At 37.2% G+C, this 18,872-nt stretch overlaps 1 protein-coding gene across 4 annotated transcripts in view; it reads right to left on the reverse strand.

The window, feature by feature from the left end:
• The window catches only part of SYT1 (synaptotagmin 1), a 333,663-nt gene that overhangs the window by 238,146 nt on the left and 76,645 nt on the right, over positions 1 to 18,872 (reverse strand). For 3 of the 4 annotated variants that reach the window (XM_054631800.2, XM_054631799.2, XM_077178795.1), the window contains exon 2: positions 16,642 to 16,729. The exons of the other annotated variant lie outside the window; for it this stretch is intronic. The gene's annotated coding sequence lies outside the window, so the exon portion shown is untranslated. The remainder of the gene's footprint in view (positions 1 to 16,641; positions 16,730 to 18,872) is intronic. 4 annotated transcript variants of the gene reach the window in all.

An 18,872-nucleotide genomic window follows, 5' to 3' on the forward strand; every position in this document is an offset into this window, starting at 1 on the left:
ACCTCATTATTACTATGGATACCCAAAATAGTTTAATAAAATTTTTGAATATATATTGTGAAACTCTAAGAAAACAGAAAATTCAAAATTTTGCTTCCAAGATGTCTACAAGTTTTGCATCAAATCTTATTTTTAGGGTAAACTTGAAGGTATTATTCTAACAAATTCCAAAAATGGGATGAATCAAAATACTTGAATGAAACTGAATGAGGCTCAAAGAAAACTACAATGAAAACTAATAATTTAAAATACTTGGGCTTTCATTTCAACCACAGCATTCTGCCTGTGCCAAGTCTTTTTTTTGGGTCTAGACCAAGCAAAAAATTATGTCTTTGACACTAAATTGGATTCTATATACAACTGACATTCATTGGAGTCTTGAAACTGTTTGCATGTATTGGGACACTTGACTGCAACCACAGTGCAGACAAATTTTGGCTCGGAATACTGAACAGGTTTGGTGAACTTCCACTTCTTTAACCAGAAGGAAGGAGCAAAAAGATAGTTTTAGTAGAACGTATTTCAATCAAACTTGAGGAACATTTCGAAAGACCAATGAAAAAGTTCTTCTCTAGGGCCTTAATATTAGCATATGAAAAAAAGTACTACATATTAAAATGCAAGAGAACAAGTGAAAGATATTTGGGGAGCAGGAAGAAACAACTTAGCTCAGGAATTTAGCAGTTTATGGAAACATGACACTAAATTGTAGAGGAGAGAGAAAAGTAAAAATGTAGACATGCATTACAAAGGGGAAGGAAATACTTAGAAAACTATAAGGGAAAGGCTACATGGGAACTTTTTTATATTTTATATTTCTGAGAAAGGAGAGACATTCAGTAGGTTTTTTTTTTAGTTAAGTTTTTTTAGTACTCTTTATTCCTCTACTCTTTTTTTTTAGTATAAAACAAAAAAGAAACCTCTTAGCCAACAAGTTCGGGTTCTTCTCAAATACTCATTCATTTAAGAAATGCCTTTTTTTACAAATAATGTAAGAGTAGTCATAGGCCCATGATCCTGTCACTGCTATTGTTGGCTGACATTTGAAGTGGTTCTGATTTTGAAAAATGTACTTTACTTTAAAATTAAGCCTAATATATCACAAATTACAGTAAATGGAATTGCCATTTTGCACAGCATTATGATTACAGACACCACAAGAAACAGCTGAAGATTACGTCTGTTTAACTATGGGCAATGCTGTTTAAAGGTCAAATGGATGTTTTGTGGAAAAACACAAGAAGACAAACAAATCTAAAACCCAAAGCCTGCTACCACAATTTCAATCCCAGGTAAAAGTCTACGTCAGTATCAGTAAGGTAGAGGTTACCAGCACAGGTACTAGCACAGAGCTTGTACAGTTTCTTGATGATATGCACTATGTGCTTGACATTGCTGTCAGTCAACTTGTGCAGTAACAAGAATACTTGAAGAGTAGCTGGCACCTTGAAGAAAGAAGTTTACATTTCCTGATTTTATTTATGTGTTTTAAATAAAATATCCTAAGTATTATTAAATGGGAAAATAAGATATTAAAATTGCTGCTATTCCTCCTGTTCAAATTAGCTTCCCATGAACCTCATTACCACTAGCCAATAAAACCCCTTCCTTAGCATAGCCTTGGGTTTAAAACATTCTAATGCAATGGAAAATTTTTATCATTCATATTAATACAGTAGAAATTGTATAAAATAGATTAAATAAAATTTGTGAATATAGTCTGTAAATCAGAATAATATAAAGAAAATATTGCCATAGGAAGATGTTGAGAAGATAGCAGCCTGAAATTTAAGACAGGAAGTGTTTACACTTTGTGAAAGTACACCAAGGCTAACACAGACCTGTGTTTCATGTTTCAAGTGACACAGCAAACAGCAGCACTGGTGATCTGCACAGATTTGTGTGCTATTTGAATAGGCTACTATGGTCTAAGGCGAATAAACACAGGAATTATTTATTTATCAAGAATGGTTTTATTAAACAAAATCTTTGTCAGAGGCTATGTGTAACTCCTCCAGGTTTTAATCTTTGCAATACCTGAATGTATGATTTTAAAGGCCTAATCTCTGAGCTTCAGCTTTCCCTAATGCAAACCAGATAAAAATGACTTAGCCATTTATCTTCCCAATGGGTAAAAATGTGACAAAGGCCAGCTTCTAATACACAAGACTCAAGAGAAGATCAAATTTAATGGATGAAACTTGCTTATTCTGCAAGAGAGATATGTGTAGCAGCATTCACTAAACAGAAATCACAACCAAAACTGTGATGAACTCACAACCAAATTTCTGTAGGTTATGGGCCAGTATCTTTTCAAAAATTACATATGCCTGTTAAAAGAAAATGCCTTTTGACATACTGAACTGTTCAACATTTGGCACACATACCACTTTTCTTCATGCTCAAAACATTTCTTTCTCTGAAGACAAACTTTTCCAAAAGGCATATTCATTTAGCAGTTATGAATTCAGCTGTTAAAATTTTCAGTAACATCATGATGTTTAATCTCATGTTGTTAACACAATCTAGTTAGGTGGTTTTAGTTAATTTTAGCTAGTTTTTTCCAGTCAGGTGTCAGAATGTTGCATCCATTTGTAGAAATGGATAACTTTGACATGCAGTGTGTTTTGGTACTTGAGATAGTGAGATAACACTGCTTCTGGAACAAAGAAAATAGAAATCTGGTAACTAAATTTAAAAATAAGATGGTTGACTTTGTGTTTCTAAAATAAAGACTAAACAACTCCAAAATGCAAGCTGCAGACACATCTTTGATACCAGTCTTAAAATGTCACTAGCAGTTCAGGACACTAGAGTCAAGGATATTTAAATTCTTTAGCAGGGAGACCTGGAAAGCTTATCTGGAGATTAAAAGGTTATTTTTTGATGAAAGGCTTCAAGACTTCTGAATCTGCTCAGTATTTAAAAGAAGAATAAAATGATCATAGGAGGTACCAGTGAACCTGAAATAGTACTGCACAGATTATAAATGCAGCAGAATTAAAATAGGAAGATGGACAGGGAAGTAATATACTGGAGGAAAAAAAGATGACACCTCTCTGTGTTGCACTAAGAAGCAATGGAACACATGAAGGCAGTGAAAAGCCTGTTAAGGGGATTCACAGCTGCTTAAATCCTCTGTGCCACAATTTGGCAGCTGTTAAGTGTCTTCATCTGTCCAAAGGCACCTCGATGGAGTTGGTATAACCACACCATGCCTACTTGCAACATGTTTGGTATCTCAGGTTTTTAACTGAAAGAAAATCAATAGGCCTACTTCTTCTCTCCTTTAGTTTCTTTTTGTGTTTACTGAAGCATCTTCCTCTTGCTCTACTACTTCTTGATAATCGCACTACCATACTTACACTACCTGTCTCCATCCATTCCTTTTATTTCATTCAGTTCATCAATAACCTGTGACTCTGCCACACTGAGATTACTGCTCCATATGCATTCTAAACTAAAGGAGCTTCACTTCCATTTGCCATCTTACTGTTCATAGCACAGTGCCTTCTTCATCCCGCATCTTTCAGAAGCATTTTTAAACAGAATTTAACAGATTCCTTATAAAATACATGTTCTCTTCTTTCCTTACCAGTGTTTTCTACTAGACTGATCAATTCTTATCCAAGTCTTAAATCTTGCCATCTGAACATCTCCACAGCCTTGCACATTACTCCTTTTCTTCCTATCTATTTCAGATTCTGTGGGCCTGTAGTTTAGTTTTCACTCATCCAGTTTTTGTCTTAGAGTTTCTTTTCCCTATTGTACCAGACTAACCTAACTTTTAATATTATCTCTGGTGAACATTATGCATGGATTCAGCTGTAATTTGTGAGTCAATGGCTCATCTCTTTTACACAACCAGCCAGCTCCCTTTTATGCATGTTTAACTTCCTTTCCAATTTCATTACTCTAAGTGGCCTGATAGTAGCTCAAACTTAGTATAGCTAGCCCAGAAAAACTTTGACTTCTCTAAATCCTTACCCATATCTATTCTTCAGTGCTTAGCTTTATTAATAGAAAAAAAATCTGCAGTAGCTCAGGATATGTTTAAACTCTTGCCCTTCACTTAAATTCTCCCTTCTTCACAAAATCAAACATAGAGAACTTTATCCCTTCAAAGTGAAAAATACTATCCAGTCCTAACGTCTTTCTTTCTTGGTAATCATAATCTTCTTGCCTTCTCAACTCTTGCTCACCTCTTGTCTCTCCTGATTTACTCCTCAGATCATTTTTCTTCATTATACATTGAACAGTCTTACCAAAATCATAATTTATGTTTCTGTGCTCATTTGTAACATTTTCAAGCTGCTCCCAAACATCTTTATTAGTCCCAACATAACCATATTAATACAATTTTTTAAAATAATCACATTTCAGGAAATCAGAGACACTAATTCACATTAGCCAAATTAATTTTTCCATCTCAATGTCATATAGTAATGAAACAAATCAGGTAATTTTCTAATAAAAGCATTACACATAGACTTCTAAGATGTTTGGCTACAAAACCCTAATCCAGAGACTGGTTTAAAGTCTATACCCTGTGAATATAACTACATAGTATCTGTAAGGCTGATGCAATTGAAGCCCAGTCTACAGACAACCTGAATATGAAATTTAATTTGTAAGTTAATGATACTCCAACATAAGCAACCTTCTAACACCAGCCTGAAGTAATTAATGGATGTTTTTGCATCTGCTTGTTTCAGGGATGTATTTGGTACTGCAAAAATACACAAGAGATAAGGAAGGCTGAGTAAGGCTTTGCCAAAAAAAGACAACAGTTTTGTCTCTTCAGAGAAAAAGGAATAAAAGTCTCTCCCCTCAAAAGAAAAACCAAACCACCAAACCAAACCAAACCAACCAACCAACCAAACAAAAAAACCCCAAACAACTCAACCAATCATACTTTAGTTAAAAAAAAGCAAAACAAGAAACCAAAACATAAAAAGAAAAATTTTTATAAGGTAAGTTTCACTTAATGAGAGAAAAAATTAAATTGTCATCTTAAGGTTAATTTTTATTCCTTTTTAATATTAAAATACACTCTTACAGCAATTCACAATTATGTATGTTTCATTAGTATTTACAAGTAAAGCAGACTAGAAATTGGTTGTCAGAAAGCAGTGCCAAAACATGCAGAGGCACTGTCTAGATCCATCTATATCTATAATACATAGAGATATAAAAAGCCTCAGGTAAGTATCATGATCTATTATTTATCTATTATAATAATCTACTTTTTCTTACCCCTCATTCATATCTCATTATGTCAAAAACTTTTGGCTGTTTTCTCTAAATTACTGTGTTGGGTAGGAAAAGACATTATCAAATCAAGACAGGAATATTCACAGACATAAACAACCATTTGTGTTTAAAAATTCAGAAATTCTTATCCAGTTCCACACTCCTGTGATGGCTAGATAGAAAAACTGAAGGGCAGAAAGTATAACCACTCCTGCCCTCCATCCTGCTCTTCAGATAGTTTTTCCTGTCCTCAAGGATACAACTGATGTGCCAATCAACAAGCTCCTGAAATGTCAAAGAGTTCTTAACACCAATGTATTGTGGAAAATCAAAAGAGGCTAAGTCATATGAACATAATGTACTCAGGCAAAATACAATTTATCAGGATGTTCAAGCCAGAAACCCATCCCTCATCAAGTCATCTCACTGTTACATCAAAGATTAGCAGAAAAAAAATTAGCAGAAAAATCAAAGATTAGCAGAAGTTCAACCAGGAACTGCTAAATTATGTTCAAGATCCATAATTAAAAAAATCAAAAATGAAAACCAAACCAGCATGGAAATCATGAAACAACTAAACTGAAAATGTTGAGAAAACAACTTTCAACTTTGATACGTCTGCTTTCAATCTGAAAATAAGACATGATATGCCAAATGAAAAGTAAAGATGATGGATTTTTTTCTCAAGTTATATAAAGATTTTATACAACAATTAATCAAAAGGGCCAAGTAATGTCTCCGCATCCACATCCTTAACACCTTATTATATTAACATCCATTACACCTTATTCCCACAAAACCCCATGTGAGCAGACATAAATATATGAAGCAGTCAATCTTCTACACACTTAACACTATATGTAAGGGTGCTATTTTGCAACAGTGGAGTTTTGCTGTAATACTGAGAAACCTTCATCATACAAGTAAGTTAGTGGCAAAATTCAGTGTAAAGCTGGGACCTATCTATATGCAGCACCCAGCACAGTGAAGAGTTGAGGTATTCCAGAATATGTAAGATCACTCTTCAAAATGTCTGTACGGTTTTGTGCCTCTTCATCGTGCGTGCTTCTAGAGCACGAACACCTGACCAGGAGATTTCTTACAATTATAAACCAGTATAAGGAATTTGGTGCATGACCCTTTTTGGGAATGTAAGTAATTTCCTACTGAGAAATCACCTATAGTTTAATGGAAAGTCATTGATCTCTGCCCACCATCTGCTTAGTCCAACTGTTTATTTAACATGTTGGGTGATAGCAACACTTTGTCTTAGAAATTACCCTTGCTGAAGCTAATGAACATCATGTTGTAATTTTAACTAGATTCAGATTTATCTCCAGTCCTAGCCAAGCACTGAGTCCATTAGTTGCTGACAGTGACTAGTGTGTTTGGCTAGCATATAAACTCACAAATTGTTCCACTAAAATCAACATAACCAAACATGCAAAGTTATCTCAACAATTCTTAGGTGAGATACAATCTTTATTTCAAGGTGTAATCCTTTAACAACATATGAATACAACTCCTGAATTTGATTAAGAAAACTTATTTTGGATGCTTTCATGCTACAAAATTGTAGACATATATCCTTCTCTGTAAACCCCAGGATAGATCAGAAGGGCTGACTGTGGTGCTTATGGGAAACACAACCAACTACTGCTAACCTGTATTCAAAAAGGGAAAGGAACTCCTGTATTTCACTGGAAATCGCTCACATACAAGTAAAACATCCTCCCCCCATAAAGGTTTGCAATCCAAAAAATACACCATCAGATAATTTTGAATTTATCATTCAAAAGAATACCCTTAGACAAGGGTTATGTAGAAGATCCACCACCAGATACCTGTACCTCTCAAAATGTGGTATGAAAGGCCAGGAAGGGTGGCTGAGTTCTGCTACCACAACTCAGCTGGGAGGAGGTGATCCTCTGAGTAGCAGAATAGGGCCTTAACACATACACACCTTTAGGCTCAAACATTTTACTTCTTCAAACTTGCCATGGACAAAGTGTTCAAACTGGCTTACAATTTATTAAAACCATTTTTTTCATGGTACCACTGCTACCGTGCCACTGCTAACTTCTGATCTAAAAAAAATATTTTTTTACAAAAGCTGGATTAATAGCATACCCTACATCATTGCTGACAAAACAGCATGAAAAGAGGTTTGCAAATGGTGTCAAATTGGACATTGCTAAATTGGACATACACAATAGTGAGTGAAGTCTTATACAAACATGCAATAGAGCAGGATGAGAAAGTTAATGCAACAATTACCCAACTCAAAGATATTTTTCATGTCCATCCTATTTAAAAACAATGTATCGGAAGCAGCTGACTCCCAGACACCAAATTGACTGAATAACTAATGGGTTGGCATTATATATGTGCTGCTCAAGAACAAACACACTTGAGCAGTCATAAGCACAAGGCTGTATTATAGACCTACAGCATAAATGTTTCTCACATTTATTATGTAACATTCTCCACATAAAGACATAGGACAGCAACTTGCAAGGTTGGTTGCTTTCATGCCATTTACAAACAATAGTAAAATGGCCATGTTAAAACACTGTTTGCTATAGTATGGTCTGAAACTACCCATCTTTCAGCAGCACATCCAGGGAATATTTTAATCTAGAAATAACTATTTGGCTGCTAGTGAAAAAAGAAGCACCAGAACACACAGCAGTAGAGAGACTGAAAAGATTTTTTAAATCTGTACATTACTGTGCTGTATACCACTTATCTACAAAATTAGTTTGAGCTTACAAGTGTGTCCAGCCTACCCTTGTATATGCATTATGTACAGTTCTGCAGCAGTGGAATGAAATTTTGCAGCCAACACCTTTCACATACAACTAGTTTGTGCTGAAACAATTTGCCAGTCTTATTTAACTGTTATTTGCTGCAGTACAAAGAAATTCTAACTGATACAGGTTAGACTTCTGATGTCACACAAAAAAGCAACAGCTGTCTTTCACAAAATTCACTAAAGCTAGCGTGCCTCTACCCTGCCAAAATTAATCATATATTCTAAGGATGCCAAAGTGCTTCCTTCTGTTTCTTCCTCTGTCCCTGAAAAGTAGAGCTGCATTCTCTACCTTTATGTGCGTAATTTCTCCATAATAATATTTTTTAATGGCATTCAGGATTACAAAATGGAAGGAGATCCCATTTCACTGCAGCCATTTGTTCCTAACACAGAGAGGGAGTTAAGAGTGTGACAGGATGGGAGCTTTCTCTCCTATCTCCACCTGCTCCCTCTAACTTCTTTTGTACTATTCCAACAGACTTTAAATCTTACTTACAAAAGCCAATATACCAGATGTCCTTGATTGTCCCACCTGCTGGCTGTGTTTACACTCTCCATAACTGATCCACCTATCCATCCTCATGCATGCATACATGAAAGAAGCACTGGGCAGTGTACACAACATGTTCTCTCTTGGACCTGGTACAGGGTATGTGAAGAGTGACAGCTGTTTGTTTTACAGCTTTTATTTTAGTTGTAGCTGCACGGCCTCACGTGCTTTGCTCAGAAGGTTCCATGTTGACAATCCATAATAGCTGACTTGAAAACCACCACGCCAGCAGGATCTGGTCTGGGAACTGAAATACAACAGCCTTAGCTACTCAATTTGGGCTTATCTGCCTAGGGATAATATAAAATCCCTCATCAGTCAGTACATATCTTCCTCACCTGAGTTTTGATAATCAGGGGTATGGTTTTCACACAGCTGTTCCCACCTTGCTTTTTCTTTAATACAAGCTTTTAAAGAATCATGTGACGAGCTCAGGAAATCTTAGCTTCTATCTATGCTGTGCTTCTCCTGAGAAGCAGGCCACACCATGCACACAGCTCTGTGTCACACAGAATAGCTGAAACCTGTTTACTGCTATCAAAGCTTATTTACAGCCCATCAGAAAGCTAAAAATGCTTTTAATTTTTCCACAATATAAAGCAGACTGCCACTGTACTTCTCATCAAATCAGATACCCTGCCAGGGAAAAATACAGGCTTCTGCATTCAGTCTTCAGTTAGCAATGAATCTGGCTGCTCAGAACAAGGGTTACAAAGTCAAAGCCTCATTACAGGATCATTGTGCAAATACAGCAATTTACAATCAAGAAATATATGTCAAAAAATAGTGTCTTGCAAACAAACACTGTACAAACAGACCTCTGCATATATCTGAATAATACCATCACATTTTCCTGTTTTTCTATAATATGTCCCAAATACTGCCAATATGTCTATCTGTCCATATTATCCACAAGTACAGAGCAAAGTCATGTATATAAATATGTTTACATATAAATATCCACTATTTTCAGTCATTTAAACTGGAAACTACAAAGCAAGAGTTATGTCTACAGTTGCATGTATTTATATTCCTAGTTCTTTAATGATGGATTTCTTTTACTGATGAGATGATGTTGTATGTGTTTGTGATTCCATGTTTTTTTCTAAATGACTACTCTTATCTGTATACAACATGTTATTAAGATTACTTTCCCACTTTTCAGTGACTTCCTACCTTACTCACATCCCTCAGAATTTGGGGAATGGACCCAAGATTCAGATATGTTGACGAGTTCAGTTATGGTAGCTATAAAGAGACCAATTACAGTTAATTATTACTATTACTAATGCTAATTAGTAAGTAACAATTTGTTCAGAAAACTAACTGGAAAAGGGAAGAAAGAAACTCATCAATGAACAAGAAAGTCTGTCTCGGTTCATTTTCTGTGTTGGCAATGATTTATTTGGTTCTGTGGGCATGTTTGCCACCCTACAGCTGCTTTCATAGTCTCTGTTTCTTGAGATATCTGAAGAGCTAAGTCTGATACGAAGATTTGATGGATGTCTGCCTAACTAATGTATGTAGCTATTACTTTGTATTTTTCTTCTTTATTACATTTTCAGAATCAAAAAGAGATAAGCATTAGTACAAGTCTCTGTTATCAATATCAAGAAGACACACACAAAAGATGTTTGAACAAAATGAAATTCTACATGTCCGTGGTAGACAAGCTGTTGTTGAAAAGTGCCAGATAATTAAATTTTATAGAGAATTACAAATTTTGGACCTCTCACAGTGATGAGATCTGTCAGACACAGATAAGAATTTGTAGTTTTAAAATATACAAGGTTTCATATCACATCTTCTTTTAATGTGAGAACAAAACAAACCAGCTGTTTGTGCCAACAGCTCCAAGCAGTTTGTCATACAGCAAAGGACAAAGCATTGCTCTGGTTGGACCACCACCCTTCTGACACCAATAGACAGAGTCATAGATAATAAAGTAGGAATCTGTATTCACCCAGTTTAGCAAAGAAATAGTGGGAGGACAGCAGAGGATGTATTTACCTCAGGACAGAGCCCTAACCAAGGGGGCAAAGAACAGGAAGCCCCAACAGCAGAGCAGGCACTAGAAGGGACACAGCAGGTCTGCATGACTCCAGCTAAGACCTGGATACCCACCCTGTCCCAGCATGGGCTGGGTTTGTTCTCTAACACGTTTGCACATACAGGACATAATAAAATTGGATTCACAGTGATACAGAAGGCAAGTATTTTTAAATATTTTAAGGAAAGGAATGTAATTTTTGTATTTTTTTCTTTTTAATGCCACATACAAAGGGTTACACACAAAACCTGCTCACTTGCTGTGAGATGAGGTTAGAAAAAGACCCTCAAATCTTCCAGACTATCCTGAGAAAATGACCTTTACTTTCTCTGGCTGCTCAAACTGTTTGAGAGACACTGTGGTGTCTGGGGCACCTCTGTCCTGGCCCTTGTAGCAGAGGCTCAAGGCACTGGGAGGAGAGGCAGGGTCTGCCCAGGGCTGGTCACAGCAGGTTCCAGATGCCTCCACTGCACCCACCACAGGGCACAGCTGAGCCCACAGCTGAGGTGAGGACAAAACCCCCTGGGAACACCTCTGGGAAATGTACTTAAGACAGTGCAAAACCACTTATGATGGTGCAGAACCACCAGCAGTGAGAATGGAGAGGGGAAAGTGTGAGAAACAGCCCTGTCACCAAGGTGAGAGGAGGAGCCCCAGAGGCTGGAGCAGAGACTCCCCTGCACCCAGAGTGGGGACCATGATCATGCAAGTTCCCCTGCAGCCTCTGGAGGCCCCTGTGTTGGGGAAGAAGATGAGGAGTGAGTGACAGGGACCAGCTGTTATAAACTGGCCACAAACCTCACTTCCCACCAATCTGTGCTGCTCAGTGGGGGCAAGCAAAAGGGTTGGGAATGAAGGAGTGAATTTGAGAAGAACAAGGGGAGAAGGTGTTTTAGGGTTTGTCCTTGTTTCTCACCACACCAATCTATTTCAATCAACAATAAATTAAGTTAATCTCCCTCAAGATGAGCCTGTTTTCTCTGTTAAGGCAAGTGATGTCCCTGCCCTCATTTTGAGACACCTGGAGTGAGAGAGGGGCTGGGTGGGAGCCTGGCAGCCAGCTGAGGTCAGCCCACTGCTCTTGGGAATCAAATCTGGGAACTGAATTTTACAAATTCAGCTAGTCCAATTATACAAAAGTGACCAAAGTTCATTACTTATTACAATGCTAAGCACAGTTGCTGACAGTGAGGTGAGCAACACTTGCTACACAGAAAGTATATGCTGTTCCACCACCTGATGCCCACAGCCACCTTCTGTGAAGGCTCAAAGTTCTGGAGTGGTTTCAAAAGCTGCTTGAACTGATTTAAGGCTTTGCTACTGCCAAAAGAGAAGAGATCCTGCCCTACTTTTCACATGCACATCACTGCACTATTTTCTTTTGAGGCAGCAATAAGGCTTATCTGGCTGAAAACTACTGTTCATTTTTAGTGCTGGAACAAAAAGGGAGCAAAAGATCACCACTTCCAGCAAACACACTATCATGAAACTATACCCTTGGAGGGCTTCAGGCTCATGGTTTCAATGTACCTCAGAAAATAACTATGCTTATGAGACTTGGATCACAGCCATTCCCCCAGCTTCACACTGAGATTTCTTAAAATGTCCATCCTGATTTATTCAGATGTAAAGATAAAAACCTGCTGGGTTTTTTGAGGCAATTTGTCATAAAATTTTTTCAACACTGCTTGACCAAACCTGTGACAGGACCAGAGGACTTTCTGAACCAATCTAAATTTATGGTCTACTAATCTGGTATCCTCTCTGTGACAAACGACAAGGTCAATCATCTAACAAATGGGCATGACCTCCTTCAGTAGTTATCTGTAACATAATTCAATCCATGAAAGAATATCCTACCCACTTAGCCATTCATTTTGCCCGACCTGGGGTCTTCTTCTTCCCCCTAAAATCTTAAAATAATTTACTCACAGAAGCATAGAATACGCTCAGTTGGAAGGGATTCAACTCGACTTGGAAGGGTCTAACTCCTGGCCCCAAGAATACCACCATGTGCCTAAAAGGCATTGTCCAAATGCTTCTGGACCTCTGTAAGGCTTGGTGGTGTGACCACTTCCCCTGGGGAGCCTGTTCCAGTGCCCAAGCACCCTCTGGTTGAAAAGCTTTTTCCAGATATCTAACCTAAACCTCCCCTGACACAACTTCAGGCATTTGCTTGGGTCCTGTCACTGGTCACGAGTGAAGAGATGGGTACCTGCTGCCCCTCTTTCCCTCATGAGGATATTGAAAACCACACTGACATCTCCCCTGTTCAGCCTCCTCTACTTCAGGCTGAACAAACCAAGTGACCTTATACGGCCTCTCCTCTGGGCCCTTTTCCATCCTTGCTGCCCTCCTGTGGATGCTCACTAACAGCTTCACATCTTTTTCATATTGTGGCACCCAGAACTGCTCCCAGCACTCGAGGTGAGACCACTCCAGTGCAGAGCAGAGCAGTACAATCCCCTCCCTTGCCCAGCTGTGATGCTGTGCCTGATGGACCCCAGGACAGGGCTGGCCCTCCTGGCTGCCAGGGCACTGCTGACTCGTCTGCAACTTGCCCTCAAACAGGATCCCTCAAGGCCCTTTCTATGGCACTGCTCTCCACCATCTCATTCCCCAGTCTGTCCTTACATCCAGGGTTGCCCCATCCCAGAATCCAGCACTTGCTCTTGTTAAACTTCATATGGTTGGTGATTGGTTAAGGTTTCTCTGTAGGGCCTCTCTGGCCTCAAGGGAGTTGACAGCTCCTCCCAATTTAATGTTGTCAGCAAACTTATTTAGTATTCCGCTGTGTCCAAGTAATTAACACTATCTGCCCTGTCAATTCAAAACCATTCTTAATTTTCCCAGCTTCTTGGCTTCATCCTATAGCAATCTAATGGAGCTTTTATCCAGCCAGTTAAAAGCCACAATTCTCTTCCGAGATATGGTGTGCACTTGTAGGTGCACACTTTCCCCATAAAACTATTATTTTCCCATGTCATTTTAGTTTCTTTTTTTTGTCTGCCAAAAGGAAAGACAAAATGTGGCACATTCCCCCCGCCACACAAATATATGCAGGAGAATGAATGTCTGGTTTCTGACCATTACTGATGCTGAGATTGACTGGGACAAACAGCAAGGGCTCCCAGTCCCACCTCTGGCTCAGTGAGCCAACTGTTTGATTGTTCTCATGTTGTTTAACAGCTTATGTGCAATTGCTGCTGGTTTAGACCGTAACACAGTAAGTGCAGCACTGTGGGAAGAAAGAGGCCTTTTTCTGCACCAGCAGTTTTATTCTCTTTCTTTCAGGAAGAGTAAAATCTGAACTTGACTGCACTACTTTGTGAAATTTTGTTTTTCCCAAAGAAGTCTTTGTTGCATCTGATTCAATCTGAATCATCCAAACCCATAAATCTCATTGCAGCTTATGTTGCCAGTATAAAATAGTTGAATTTACTTTCAGCTAAGGAGGTTAATAAAGAGCTTAATTTCAACACATTGATTGAAGTAATTCTTGCATTTATTGTTCTCCCTATTTTTAATGGATGCACACATCATAGATCTATGTAACATTCCATTTTCATGCTTAATGGTTTACCTTTAAGATGGCAATGATTAAAGGAGGCAAGATGTATCCATCTACAGCCTAGGGACTTTAACTTACCAGTGAAAAGCTGAGTCTCAAAAGAGAAATTAGATGAAGAGTTAGTTCAGAAAAAAGCAGTTAAAAACATAGTAACAGGAAATTTTTTAAAGGCTTTTATTTTTGGAAAGAGGTTTACAGTCTATCAACCTTTGCCCATAATTTTAGTGTTCATTGCAACAATACCTTAGTCCTTATTTCTTGCACAGTCCCAGGATTCCAGGGCTCCTTCTTTTTCACAAATGGGCTAGAAAATAAACACTTACACGGCAGGAAAATGGGAAAGAGCTCGTGAGAGTTTTACTACCAACTAGCATGGTATCTTGAATTTAAATGGGTCAGACCATTGAGACTGGTTGGTCTGGGGCCTCCTGATTCTGGATCTGTACTATTTACAGTCTTTCTCTGTGCTCTGTGGATATTCCCTTAGCTGGCCTGAGCACCATTCTGCCTTTTTAGAATGTTCAAAGCAACTACACTGGAAGTATTAGTTCCTGTGAGAGGAGAACTGCTTTCATCCCTGTTACTATCAAGCAATAAATACTTCCAAAGCAAAAAATACCAAAATCTACACACCATAAATATCATAAATATTTCTAAATGAAAAGTAGTATTAAAGAGAAATTGCATCTAAAACACTTTAAGGAATATTTTTGCCAGTATAATGGTATTTTTAAATAGGAAGACTCCTTGTAACACTTAAAAAATTTCCATTTTTTTGTATTTCACGAATCACTTCCTAACACTCAAAAAGTCTCAGAAGGCATTTCCTACTAACTCTGCTTATTACAGTAACCCCTTTAACCCATTTTGTAGTATATTATATAGGCATCAGCATGCTAGGGAACCTACCAAACAAATTCTCTGCCTCAGGTGACAAATTAAGAAGCATTTCCAGTTCAGATTTGTGCATCAGATCCTCAGGTTTTGCTGCAATCTTAGGTTACCAGTATAGATTTTTTTAAAAATTCTCCTAGATTCATTCATATTCCAGTTTTGGTTTAATTTGCTTTCCCACTTCATATTTACCTTACAGACAACTTTATTCTATTTCACATTCCTGAGAACCTCATTGTAGCTCATGGGTCCATGTGGATCATCTCTTTAGTAGCAATTCTCTTTAGGGCACGAGACAGTCAAATGTGCATGCAAGTCCTTGAAGCTATTGTTCAAATGGAAATTCAAATTTCAAATCCCAAACCATTTGCTTTCATTTAAATTAGTCTGAGTTATAACATTGGTGACTTACTCCCAGACACATTCATAAAACAGTATTTCATATTCTCAGAAGAAACTGCCTGGAACTGAGATATGCAAGATAGTGAACAGAGATGGAAATTAATTTTATCACTGTGATGAACACACTACTAGTTCAATCAAAATTTATTTTCAAGTTTTGGTGGAACAGGAACAGATTCAGGGGAATTAAAAGATTAAATATTTTTGATAGAATCATAGAACATGCTGAATTGGAAGGGACCCATCAGGATCATTAAGTCTAACTCCTGTCTTTTAAAAATGAAGAGTCTCTTTACCAATGTAAGTACCTTGCAGGAAATAAAGACTTCTATATTAAATATATTTATATCTGGATGTTATTATGCTGTTAATACAATTGTGACACGAATTTAATTTTTGGCTCCAAAAATCAGAAAAGGGTCTAGAATACAAGCCTGATACTATAATCACACCTCCTAATTTCACTGTGCTCTCTACATCACTGATACTGAATTTTGCTGAAATGACTACAGAAGCAATGGGACTGCCTGGTGGAGACTGAGGTGTACAAGCATTAACTCAAATGGAACTCATCAGCTAAAAAGGGACAGCAGACATTCTATTTGCAACCTGGAAAATCACAGTACCTTTCTATCTGCGGCCACATTGCATAAGATACTCACAGGCAAAAATATAAGGACACACACTGCTGAATGTACTAATCAAAGACAAACCCTACTCAGAAGTGATCTGTTTAGTGGTGCACAATGGCAGATGCCACAGCATATTTTTTTGTGATGCAAGGCTGCTCAAGATCATCTGTGGATAATGAACCATGACAGCTTGGGATTTGATAAAACATAAATTGATGGTGAAAGAAGGCAAAGAATACAACTACTATCTCAACAAGAAATGCAAATCAACTGGATTTTTTAAATCTTTAATGTCAGAATGAAGTGTCATGTATTACCAAAAAATTACGTGTTCATTAATCTAACAAACTGTGCATCAGAAAAAGTGATTTCTTTAATTTCTTTACTATCTCCATTTTAATTCTTGGAAAGTGCCATGGATTAAAGCATTTAATAGGTTATAGAAGGTAACAGAATCTTGTTTGTTTAAAATACCTTATATGATTGGCATCAATGCAGGATTCACAGGGAAACCTTGAATGAAGGGTCTTCTTCACAGCTCAGAAAATTATTCCTTTTCTCCCTTTAAAAGAAAGACCATTCAATGTAAACAATTTCCAGTACCTGTAGTGCTGTATTTTCCATCTTTGCCCATGAACAACTGCTGCTTAAAAACCCTTTTAAATGTACTTGGTTTGTTCACTGCTTTCAGCTGATTGCCCGTAGCTGATTATCATGAGATTTAATCAGACTGTTAAGAGACACAGAGCAAAAATAAATGAAAAACATTTCTTCATCATGAACTGATTTGGACTGTTTTCTTGGTGTGCTCCAATATTATATATTTCTGTAGATTTCATCAGTGAGCCAAGTAAAGTGCATATCATGTCTTTCTACTGCTGTAACCCAAAAGATTCCTTAACTTAGCGGCTCAGTGAATTCACATGACACTGGAAAGACATGGATTTACACTTGAACATTTTTTAACTTCTATACACAAAAAGATAATTTCAGAACAGTTTGGATTAAGGGGCAAAAGTGATATCAGTCAATTCAATCTTAGACTCAAAACTATTTCTTTCCTAGAACTATTCTGATTATACTATATATTTTTTTTCCTTCTCTGCCCTTCTATTTGCCTTCTATAAAGTCTCATATTCTGGTAAATTAAAGGAATTCACATGACTTTCCCCCCACAGCTATAACTAGAAGCTCCAGTTAAGACTGAATGCTCACTGTGCTGGAAGTTGTTTGAACAAGACTGTTAGACATCTTTAAGATTTTCATAAATCAAATCCCTTAGACAGTAAAGAACAAGAGTAAAGCTATATCAATATATTTGTTCTACAGATGAAAGCTAAGGTACACAAATATTAAACTATATGCTGAAAGTCACATGAGTCTGGTTCAAGGATCCTTCTCAGTCTTAAACGCCTTGAATCCTTATCTAGTACCTGAACCACACCCCTTAAAGCCTGTCCCCAGCCCCCATATCTTATATGTAGCACTTCTGAATATTTTCCTTAGGAGGAAGTACTATCAGTATTTAATTTTGTCGGACTTGACAATATTTAAAAATATAAAATTACAAATAAAGATTTTTTTAAACAACAAGAAGATTTAATTAAATAAAAAATAATTAAAATCATCTAAAATACTTAGGAAGCTTTCATTTTTCATGAGTTAAGTATTAAGAAATAAATACTGTAAAAATGATGTAATTTTCTGTAAATGTATATACCTATTATTTGTCTTCTAATTTTTAGGGAATAAATTCCATATCAGCAAGCGCATTGCATTGAATTTAGAGTCACCAAAGTCTGGGGGTAAAAGAATTTACAGCTCCACATAATGTGTCCTTTCTATCAGAAAAGGAAAAAAGACTAAAGCCTTTGAATTACTCCAGGACCTAGGGTTTTAATGAAATAACTATCAGGAAAAGCTGGTTAAAAATGTTCTGACTTTCAGAGTCAACAATTATTTTGTAGCTTGTGGCTGTCTGGATAGAATATCTTTATTTATCAAAACAACAAAGTGAAATTAAACTCATTAGATGCAAACCACAACATTAATAAAAAAACATCACTGCAATGTCAAGCACTCAAAGTTTAATTCATTCTATTTCTGAGGCTTTATGAAAGTCTCTGAGTCACAATTTTTTTGTGGGGAGCTATGCGTATTCAGTCCCTAGGTTGTTTTTTCAAGGAATTTAAGGGGTTTACCTCTCCTATTCATGAATGCTCTAGAATTCATATACCTTATGGAGCAGATCCTTAAAATAAAAGAATTATTTTTGTGATGAAATTCCTTTAAGATAAAAAAATCCACTAATTTTATACACCAAATAATAGATCCTTATTTCCTCTCCACGTCCTGTTTTTGTTTTTTTTTCCCCAATATATGCATGTAGCATATATTGTATGTTCCTATATATCCAAGACAACTCCCACTGAATTCCATTTTCCTGCCTTCCTGGCTCATTTCTCAAGCATTCCCAGTTCTCTAGAGCTAGGATTACTGGCTGATACTACAGGCAGTTATGCTGGCAGCTCTACATCTGCTGTCCAGATATCCAATTCCTTATTAAATCTGTCTTCTCTAGAGCTCCCTGCCAATTCTGACTCTTTTTGTTTAGTCAGTCCCAGTTTCCCATTCCATGTCCAATTTTTATGCCCTTTCTCATTATCCAGGTTGACTATTAATCCACTGCCTCTGCCCATCAAGCC

Source organism: Agelaius phoeniceus, chromosome 5, assembly GCF_051311805.1.
Source record: "Agelaius phoeniceus isolate bAgePho1 chromosome 5, bAgePho1.hap1, whole genome shotgun sequence".
NCBI lineage: Eukaryota > Metazoa > Chordata > Aves > Passeriformes > Icteridae > Agelaius > Agelaius phoeniceus.